Source organism: Struthio camelus, chromosome 1 (assembly GCF_040807025.1).
Source record: "Struthio camelus isolate bStrCam1 chromosome 1, bStrCam1.hap1, whole genome shotgun sequence".
In the NCBI taxonomy this organism is placed as follows: domain Eukaryota; kingdom Metazoa; phylum Chordata; class Aves; order Struthioniformes; family Struthionidae; genus Struthio; species Struthio camelus.
In genome coordinates this window covers 166,525,826-166,537,355 of record NC_090942.1, presented here as the reverse complement: position 1 = coordinate 166,537,355, position 11,530 = coordinate 166,525,826, and positions in this window count along the sequence as shown.

Sequence of the window (11,530 nt, the reverse complement as noted above, 5' to 3'; positions counted from 1 at the left end):
TCTGTAAAATCTAGTCAGAATTGCTAACTTCCTAGGTATTGCTAAGTGCTGATCATATAAAACATTTATGAAACCATTATTGCTTGCACAAAAGCATAAACGTGGTTAGTACATTGAAAAATTATCCTTTAAAAAGGGAATGCTCTCCCTCCAAACTATATTGTGCAGCTTGGATAGGTCCTGCAAAATCAATGAGCTTTTCTGACAGCCCTAGTTCATTTCCATGCCTTCTGCTAAAAGCGTTAGTCAAATCCCACCTGGTTCGTTCTTAAGAGCAAAACAAAGTAACACATTTGTGCAGGGCATAGGCTCTCTCCTTCATTGACTAACTCTGGGTGAGCACTTGCTGAATTTGTTTCCACAGGGTGATCTGAATAGAGTTACTCTATCTAGCAACTGCTCTAAACTGCCAGATTCCTCCTTGCTTTTTGGCAACATACTTGTCCGCTTGCACTGACTCATTTTGGTAGAACACCCTCATTCAGAAGTCAGAGCTGTAATTCAGGAAATGCTTTTATGTTGCTAAGACAGACAGATTTTTTTGTTCATTTTTCACTCAAAGATGGAAAGAATGACTGCCTTCTGTATTGCTTGGAGGCACTCAGATGTTTTTTCAAAAAAAGAATTAAGGACTTTGTGCTATTTCTATGCTATCTGTCTGGTAGAACTAGCTTTTAACTATGAGGACAGCAGAACCTGGAGCTCCAGATCCGCAAAGGCCCTGAGATGCACGTGGATGAGATTCTTCTTTCCAAACTTTAGATGTCTACAGTGTTCACATCTGAGCTCGTTAACCCACCGCTACTAGTAGCGGCAAGAAGTAAGCGCTTAGAAGGTGCAATTCAATGGACCAGTGGGGTCAGCAGCAGGATGAAATAAATAGTCTTTTTCCATTGACCATAAAGAGTGTCTAGGGTAGCCTGTTCAGGTATAGACGTCTATGTTCAAGCTGTCTATGGGTGGTCATCCCTAGTGCCTTTGCGTCACCAGGAGCTTCAGAGTCCAAACTGCCTTTGTGGAGCTGGCCCATAATACCTCGAGGAGAAGCAGGTATGCTGGACCTCCCTTGTTATGCTGATCAGGAGAGCAATCTGCAATGCTCTGCTATGATGCACAGAGAACAAAGTGAAGCCTCCACCTACTCCCAGCCCCACCCTGTCCCCTACCTCCCTGCTTGCTTCTGGCCACGGAGAGTATTATAGCTTGCGTAGCTACAGAGTAATAATTATTATTTGTGTGCATTCTTTTCGTTGCCATTTTTTCAGAAGCTACTCTTGATCTTGTTCAAAGTGTGACGCACGGAGGATAACAACTCCCCGGACAAACAAATGGCACTAGTTAGCAGCGTAAGCCTCGCTTTCCAGTCGTATTTGTATGGGACGCTTCATGCTTCCCATGGCAGAGCTGTAAACCAATTTAGCTGTGCAGCAATGGCGTGGGAGAGGAGGAGGGAGGGAGGGAGAACAATGAGATTTTAGATACCTAGAACAGGGAGTATACATTTAGACTAGAACAACCCATAAACACCAAAAGCCAGAGACAGCTAAGGATCAGTTACACATTGAGCCTCTAATGATCTTCTTACATCAAAAGCCCTTTCAAGGCACAGCAACATACCTGCCCTGCAAAGGCTCCTGAACTACAGGATAATGTAATCATCCGTACAATATCCCCTCTCTTTTGTGAGTAGTTTAAGCAAAGAAAAGCAGCTGCTGTGACTCTAGTATTAAGCCTCATCTTGAACAATAACTGGGGACAATAATGCCACCTTATTCACTAAAAAGGGCAGTGTTTGCATGCAGAAAGATTCTACCTGGGTTACTTGGGCATTACTTACACAGCTTCGGCTTGTTTTAATTTTCGATTTTTGTGGTTATTGTGTAGTTGTGCGGGAGGTTGGGAGTAATTCTCAGATCAGTTGAATTCATCTGATTTGTTTCATGAGCAGGTATTTAGATGAGCTTTGTCTCCCTAAACCTCTTAATATAAAGAGTAAACTAGATTGCCTGCGAGTGTATTGACTGTGTTAAGAATGCTGGATTGTATTGCAAAGGAGTTCAGGCCTGTAATGTTATCACTCAGCAGGAATGGATCCCATCAGAAGGCACATGGCGTGCCATGACGTAGCCGGTCTTAGACCACAAAAGCAGACTTTTCTCTGTGAATTAGACAAACCACACAAAAGGCAACAATAGCTAGCATAAACACTATTTAATACTATTCACAGGCTATTGAAGAGATGGGCGTTGACTAAGAATTGCAGCAAAGCCAGTACATTGTTGTCAGATGAAAGGACGCCTAATGAACAGGAAGCATCATTTGAGCAGGCTGACAGTAACCATATAACTGCAGGATTGTGGGACTGGCATTTACCCCATGGGTCTTTACAGTCAAAAAAATAAAGAGAAATTAAAGCATAAGGAATCCTTTTTTGTAGGCACTTAAAGCCCATAAAGCAACACAAGGAAGTATACAATTGTCTTTTCATGATTTGTCTGTGCTTTAGATAATCAAAAAAAAGAACATTTGGGGTGCAGAAACTATAGGTTCTGTGTCGTAAAATAGACCTTTTAAACAATAGAAGATTTGGGTATTTGCAAATTGTCCCAATTGAAATGAGAACTGCAGTTTTTTTCCAGCTATTTCGAATTAGATTCTAGCAATGGCTCCTTACTAACGTCAGGATAAATATGTTTGTACTTGCCTCAACAAACGGGCTAAATAAATGCTGAGCAGTGATTCTACTTTTTTTGCTAATGTGTAACAGTAGAGGGAACATAATTAAAGAGAGTCCCTTCTGATACAATAATTCCAAGTATGTGCTCCCATCCCAATAATCACTCAGAGAAAATAGCTTTTTGTTTTTGACCTTTTAAATCGTGCCCCCAGGATGTGAGATGCTAAACCTCCTTTCTGTGAAGACTTCAGCTAAATCTGAAGGGACTCTGGTCCTTACAGAACAGGGGTCTGAGAGTGGAATCTTATTAGTGAGAGTTTTTCTGATATAAGACTTAAAATATTTTAGGACTGGTAGGTTTCAAAATGTTCTTTAGGAAACTAAATCTGGAATAGCGTCCACAGAAAGACCTTCGGGCCGCTTAGGCCTGTTATTTGGCAAAAGGCTGTGATGAATAGTGTTGTGGCCAGGAAAAGGATATTATTATTTTCTGAAATGGAAGAACGAGCTCAATACTGGTTGCCACTGTCTCAGCACGGATGGTGGAGTTGTATGTACGTGGCCCAGAAGAGTAGCTCCTGTACTCGTAATTTCTCAGCACTCCACCCTGGTAATACAGCGACCAGCATGTACCGGAGGCTGCAGAGAAGGTGGAGAGGTGTCTCTTCTGGCTCCCACTTTTGGCTGCTCCAGCCATAGAAAGCCCCAAACCGATATTTTGGTACCGGGGCTGTGAGCAGGAGGCAAAACAAGTTTTAAGAAACGAAGAAGAATATCCTGTAGGATGATTTAACCTGTTTCTCCACACCACTATCAACTCTTTCAGTAGGTGAACTGTAATACAGTTACAGAAAAGAAAGAGAAAGCAGGTGTCCAGGGAATAGAAATGCAAGCACCTTTTCCACAAGAAATGGCTGTGAAAAGGCAATCCATGTCGAACTGTGTTTCAGAGGACTCCAGCTAAATTGTCCCCTTAAGGATTCCATTTTCTTTACAAAAAGTCAACTACTTTCAAATTAGTTCTACATTAAAAATTCTCTGAATGAACAAAGGAGGGATCCATCCAACTCCTGAGTCACTATCAGCCCAATTTACCTCGCCCACACAAACCTTTTGATATATTATGAAGTAGACCACTGGTTTTGCAGTTGACTTTATATGCTGTTTATTAACTGGCAGAAAGACACCCAAAGAAATACTCAGATTATAGTATGCTGTGCCATTATACTGTTTTTAAACATCTCGTGTATATTTATATTTATATTTATATTTATATTTATATTTATATTTATATTTATATTTATATCTATATCTGTATCTGTATCTGTATCTGTGTCTATATCTGTATCTATATTTATGTTCATGTTCATTTTTATGTTTATGTTTATATAAATAAATATAAACAAACGCTAAAATATAGAAGGCGATTTTCATCAATAGAATTGGAGTGACTGATCGAGCTAGTTCTAGAAGTAGACAACGTATAAGTATAAAACCTGGATCCATTGAGCTTGACAAGGTAAGCTGGTAAATTAACATTTAACGGGACACAGCTAAGATTTTCTGGGCAGCTCAAACTGAGTAGGATGTGTGTGAGGGCGATAAACTGAATAGCTGATTTCAGCTTTAACCACTAAGTGGCTAGTGTAGTTTATCATAGATTTAAGGCTGGAAAAGCAAAAAAAAAAAAAAAGAAAAGAAAAGAAAGAAACAAACAAAAAGAAAGAAGAGAAATAGAAGTTCAATTAAATGCCATGGCTGCAGTATAATGCAAATCTCACAAATAGAGCATAATTGGTTTAGCAGAGAGATCCAATGCCATAAATAACCATTCATAATCATATACAATTAACATATCAATAGTTCTTTTTTGGAGTTATAGTCCATAAGCTAAGTTAGTTCTTCGCTGGAAAAGTCTGGCAAAACCAAGCTGTTAATTAAACCCTTTTCAGAATTTGGTGCCACATTTCTACTCCTTCACAAAAAGTCTGAACCTATTATAGTATCCCTCTTCTTCACGAGCAAAAGGGTGCATTTTTGCCTGTTTAATACCACATGAACCTTCACAGAGGACAAAACTGGTAATACCAAGCCTCTCCATATCTGCTGCCTAGATGAAGTTGTGTGTATTGCAGTACAGTGTAGTAGAGACTTTGGATTTTTGTACAGCATTAAATGCAGCTTGTAATTCATTGAAAAAGACTTTGTGATAATCTGAAACAGTCGTAGAAGAATCCAGTCCCAGCTGAGGGTTTATGTACTTCAGGTGATACTGATAAAAATAGGTTAAATATTCTCTTTTCCTAGGAATCAATTAATGTCCCTCTTTCGTATTTATTAACAATAATTCAACACGGATTTCTCAACAAAAGAAAAGAGCTCATTAAAGAACGGCAAAGAGCTTGTCTGTTACCTGCAAAAATAATGAGAGCTTTCTGAGCACTCCCAAATTAAAGGGGAATTAATAAAGCTTTAGCCACTTTCACAAAGGCTGAAAGTTTCACCTCAAAATTGCTTCAAAGAAAGGTGGCTCTCCAAGCAGCTGCAGTCCCTGCTCTGTTGCGAACAGAAGACTTGCAAACTGGATTACTTTCCTGGGGTTTGCCTTTATTATTAACTTCACCAAACATAACCTCACAAAACAAACACCAGCCCCTTCCTGACTGACTGCTCCTAAGACGTCCCAGCTCCTCTTTCCCTCTGCCTCCAAAGGTCTGTTTATGTTGCCCCGTTATTGTGCAACCCAGCAAAATGTCTTCCCTGTTTTGAGGCTTCAACCATTTGGCACAGTTTATTAATAAAACTATCCTAACCAGCAAGCTGGTCTGTTCAGCCTGGCACCTGTCCGGATACCTTGGCTACGGCATCTCACCGCAAAGAATATGACACGGGCACTCGAAGGAGTCATGTAAAGCTCCAATAAATAGATGCTGCCTTTCTTGTCCATTGAGTGTTGCTCTGTTACAGTCAAATCAATTTAAAGGAAAAAAGATCATATGTTTCTCCTGAATTACAGAAGTGCAGGCTGCTGCTAATAATTTCACTCAAAGACACTTTCCACTCAGAGTCTAAAGTTTGTGGTGGTTTCTGCCAACAGTGACCGTTTAGAAAACAGTGTAACAACCTACAGATTCAGGCTTCATCCATTCAAATAGTCCAGTCATTCAAATTTTCTTGATATATAAAAAAGATATCATAGGACAGGTATCATGGGAGTTATAAAACATTTTCTGAGCAAATGTCCCTTCTGGATTCTATGCTGAAATGAAATCAGACTCAAAGACAAAATGAACAACGAAATGTCATATTTCCCCCTTAATTCTAGTGCTCTACTCAGGTCTGTGGACACTCTTCCCAACATTTCATTAACAATGTTGTGGGAGGAACAGGGAGTTTGATTGATGGGGCCAATGTTACACTAAGCTAGTTGATTATTTCATATTGGATGTCATACAAAGATATATCTATGGCACTTTAATCATTAGCTAATGTAAAACAGAGAACATTTAAATCATGACATAGTGGATACAGAAGCTATATTAATGCTTCTTTATCTCTGACTCAGCTGAACTTTCAAAACGAAATTCTAAATCCAGGGTTTCCAAACTCTCTAATACCAGTTCAAGACAGGCGGGCATGGAAAAAAACAGCAGCTTGCTAGTCAACACCACACTACTATAGCCACAGAGCTATGAGCATACTCACTTGCTGGGACTTGGGAATAATCCTCAACAATTTAACGCAATTTTTATTGTCAGAGAGAGTGGCACACACGGTGGGGTTTGTGCCACATACCTGCATGTCTGCTCTGTGAGTACTCTGTACATGGATGAAGCCTCACAGGCAGAAATTAGTGTCACTGAAAACAAAAAACGCCAAAGTAAATTCTCCCTCTATGGCTTTTTGAGCATGGGCTTGAGTCCTCCACCCTCTTGTGTTGTATATGGAGAAGGGGGGCACAAGCTTTTCTTCAGGAGAGAGCATAAGGAGACATTTGGGGAGTATTACAAAGGAAATTTGGATGTTAATGAGGAATTAATGTGCCCAGCACATTCCTATCAGGAAAGCAAACAGCCTCAGAGGGCATCACTGCAAGGCTGGCTGGGACACATGGAGGCAGGTGGGTAGGTCATGCTCAACCTGTTCCTCTGGGAAACCTGGCCTGGCCATCTCTGTCTCCCACTGATATGTTCTTGTGAGCACCACCTGATTGAGGAGGCTCTTCTGGAAGAGCCCTATGTTGTCAAACAAACTAAGCTTTTAGGCAAATTAAGTTTAGGCAGTCTAAAGACCAGCACGAAGGCTGCAGTGACCTGCGGCCATCCAAGAGGTGGCTATGTAATGGACTATTTCTGTCACTAAAGACGACGAGCGTTCAGTCACATGGGTGATAGCTACCCAGCTGGCCAAACATAGACATTTAGTGCCATTTTAGAAGTCCATCTGTATCCACCTAGGATACTCTAGTGCATCTCCAATGACATTTGGTACCTATGTTTGGATAACTTACTGCCAGTCATAAACACACCACAGGGTCTAAAGGGGCAGGATTTGCAAATCAGCTGCAGTGTAAAAAGGAGCGTGGAGAAAGGGGCTTGTGGCAGGGTCATAAACGGAGACAGGTCAGTGGCAGTTCTTCGAGGAGCACCAGCCACACGGGCTTGGGGTTGTACATCAAAGACTGTGGGGGACTGGATTTGGGACCTTTGGAGCTGCACGAGAGAAACATGGCTTTGGCAGTGGTCCCCTGCCTGCCAGGGCCAGGGAAGGAAGAGCTGCTCTGCGAGGAGCTGTGGGAGGAGAGCAAAGTGTCCGCAGAAGAAGAGCAGCATTATCGGTGCCCAAGGAAGGGAGTTTGTTAGTAGAGATGAAATCTCAAGGGCTTCTTCTGGGGTAATCCAATTTTAAGACGGGTATCCGAGGCTCTGGCAGACTGAGGGCACAAAATGAGCAGGAGAGAGTTTTTGCTGCTGTAAGTTATAACTTCTCCATGGGGGTGTGTGTGTGTGTACTTTGGTCAAGGAAATAGATTAAATTGCCTAAATAATCTCTAGAGAGCAATATACAGTGTTTTCCTTCTTCTCTTTCTTTCTCTCTCTTTTTTTTTTTTTTTTTGCTGGCAGGGAGAAAGAATGGGCCTGTTCCCCTTCCTCTCTTGACTGCAGTCAAAAGACTTTGTGCTTCAAGAAAAGAAGAGAAAAGAAAAGAAAAGAAAAGAAAAGGAGAAGAGAAAAGAAAAGAAAAGAAAAAAGAAAAGAAAAAAGAAAAGAAAAGAAAAGAAAAGAAAAGAGAGAAAAAAAGACACTCTGAAACAATATTTCACTGCTAACTAATTTTTTTACAGCTAGATAGAGTTGCCCAAGCTCTGACTTTGTACTCTGATGTACACTTTCCCCACTCCTGGTCTGGGTCACACTAAGAGCCTTTATTTCATTGCACCTGGTATGTGGGCAAAACAAGAGGCTCCTGCTTCTGCTGCCCCTAACAAGCGCAGCTATTCAGTGGGAGCGCTTCAGCCTCCTAACCCTCGCTCTGGGACAGGCCATTTGGAGCACTTCTCTTCAGACCTTCCTTTTGTCTTAACTTCCTTTCCCATTTAGGGTTTTTTTGTTTTGTTTTTCCAAAAAGACACTGCACAGTCCAGAAATTCCCTGCTCCTTGTGTTGCATGTCTGGAATCCTAACAAGTCAAACCACAGGAGTTAAGCCAAAAATTTGAATGGAGACAATTAAATTCTTCAACACTTGCAAAAATTAAAGAGTCATAATTTATACTGACTTAAAAATCCACCCCATCTGTTAGTACATTTCTAACAATGTGATTTGTCACAGTAAAAAGCAATTAAATGAAATGTATAAAAAGAGTCTCATACTGTTTTATGTATAAAATACATTTTATTATAATTAGTCACCTGAACAAAGGATGATGAAGTGATTATGAATGGCAACGCTTACAGAATTTAAACATGCAAAAGATATACTGCAAGCAAAATATTTCCTCCATGGAGAATCAATTCACAAAGAATATTTAAATGGGAAGCTGCATTTTATTTAGGTAATCCAATTGTCTCCCAGAAACAGAAAGTTTTGCAAAAGGAGACCAGTTACGTACAGTGTTAGGGCCTGATTCAGAATCAATTAAAAGACTCCTGCTGGTTTCAGTGGCTTTCAACCAGCTTCCTCAGTACACCACTATACTGAAGAGCTCCCGCACTGAGCCAATAGAGAGAATCAATGGTCTTTTACACTACGAGAAGAATAACCCACCCGGATTAAATTGATCTCACTGGCTTGACTATGTAAAAAGTTCACATTAAAGCTACCCATTATCATATGAATAAACAAACCTTTCTAATACGGCTGTTGTTTTTGCCATTACCATGGTTTTTTTTTCATTTGACACAGACACACCTGTAGTATTTTACTCCTGAGCGAGAAAACCAAAAGCTCTTTGGTTATGTGTGTTACTTTCAGCTGTGAGGAGGTGTTATTGTCTATGTGCGCTAATTCAAACCAAATAGGAAACTGTGAGAAAAAAGAATTTTAAAAACATAGTAGTACTAAACTGAGATATAATTAAAATCTATTGCAGAGGACACAGGTGTTTTTTATGCCATAAGCAGAAAGAAGCAGCAAAAAACACAGAAACAAGAACACCCGAAGTGGGAATGACAATGAGACTTGTTTCTCCTACCTCAACTAGATCACTTGGAAAGAGATTGTCCTTCTTAGTCATTTAGCACAAGTTTGTCTTCCAGTGCTGCCCCTGGTAGTTACCAACCAGCCTTCTCCAAGGGAGCAGCTCTCTGCCGCCTGCAAAAAGAAACGACCAACCAGGCAAAGCTGTCTAAGATTAGAATAGATAATAACACATTTTTTTCTAATTTTAGAATGAATTTCTAGTGTATCTCTGAAACCTGAACCTCCCTTTTCCTCTTTCCTTCAGCTATACACTCTTAAGGTTTTCTTTCGCGTTTGGACAATGAGGATTTTGCTCCTCGTGTTGAAATGACAAAATCCAAAGAGCTTTTGTTTGAATTGTTGGAGAAGTTTTTTTTAATTTATGTCTGTTAAAATGAGAATTTAAGTTATGGAAATTTAAATTGCCAACTTTATATTATGCTTGTGCATGCTCTTTGTTTCTTTAAACAGCTCTTGCTCCTTGGATAGAAACTACTCCTGTGATGTAGAAAAAGGACAAACTATAATAAACAAGAATCAATTCTTCCAGAAAGCAGCACACACACAAAAGCATTCATGATATCTGCCATCCTTCCTTCTACCCATTTATGCTCAATATCTAGCTAATCCATATTACCCATTGCCAAGAGCACTGCAGTCCAGAACACCACTATATTGACTCCTAAGCAGAGAAAGAACAAGTGACGTTGCTTGTAACTCAACCATCCCTACCACATTTCACTTCCAAGATTTAAAAATAAAAAGCAGAACCTCAAAGTCTTCATTATTTAAGTTAAACAATGGCATTGTTACTGTGTTGCTTGAAGCCTTGCTTTGCTCCCAGTGTCTTGGGACATCTTTTTCCTGGAGAGCAATGAAGAATGCATTTTACGAAACACAGATATGTGCAAACCCAGGCCTCTTTCCATCAGCTCCAGGGCTACAGGTTATCATGAAATGCAGAAAAAAAGGAAAGAACTATACCAGGAAAAAGCAGTTTTGCCTCACTGTCAAGGTAAGTTATAGGGAGGTAGTTGTCAAAATGCTACCGTCTTCTCCAGCTTCACTGTTACCTGGGAAATGCCCAGAGTAAAGGAGATAAAAACGTGAAAATGCCTTAGCTTGTACTAGCAAGTCAGAGTAGTGTTGACAGGATTACTAAAGCTGCCTAATTGATTCCTTCTTTGCTAGTATCCTCCCAAAGAACTCCACTTGGGCTGGTAAACAAGCAGCAATTCTGAGTTCAGCTCAGGAGTTAAATAACTCTTCTCCCCAGATGTGAATGCTCTTTTCTGCTTTTTTTGCCCACCACCAGGGCTGGTCCTGGAGAAGGAGGGGTTTCTCTGGGCAGAGCGAGCCTCCGGCTCTGCTTACCCCGACCAGGCGCACAGGAATGAAAAAAAGTGGTAGGTCAGGAGTTACGACAAGAGGTCCTAAAGCCCTTGCGGTGCCTCCCGAATGTCAGGGTGACCCTCCGCATTCTCCCCTTCTTCCACTAATGCTCCCAAAGAAGGGAGGCATAACTCAATGCTGCTTTTTTTTTTTTTTTTAAGGGAGCAGGAATTACTCATCAGGTGAGTACGTGCACTTTTGTGTGGTTTACTTTCCACACTTCATGAGAAAGAGTGATGTTCTCCCCAGGGGATCCAGCTGATGCACTATTCGTACAAGCCCCGTACTAACACCACGTGGGACAGTGCCTTGAACGAATATGCCCCTGACTTGCAAATTATAGCTGATTTCTTGGCGTAATAGATAATATAATCCTGGTCCAATATTTACACACCTAAAGAAACGGAAATTGCTACAATTTACATTTTTTCGCCTTCCTCCATTAAAAAAAATCTAAAATTAAAAAGTGGTAGAAGGTTTTAGTAAACCCACTCATCTGAAACAGAAATGAATTCCAGTCCCCTAGAATTTCCCAGTGACTTGCTAGCAACTATTGTGTATCTTTATCTCTTTCTTAAAGAAATGAAGAAAAAATACATTTAACAGCTCACAAAGCTGCCCCAATTCATCGCTATACTCATTTGCATGTACATTTTATTCCCATTCTTCTACCCTTTGTTTGTTTGTGTCCTCTAGACGGTTAACTCTGCAGGGAAGGGATTATATCTTTTCTTTCTTCATACAGTTCTATACATAATGCTCCCCTACTGGGTCCTTTGGA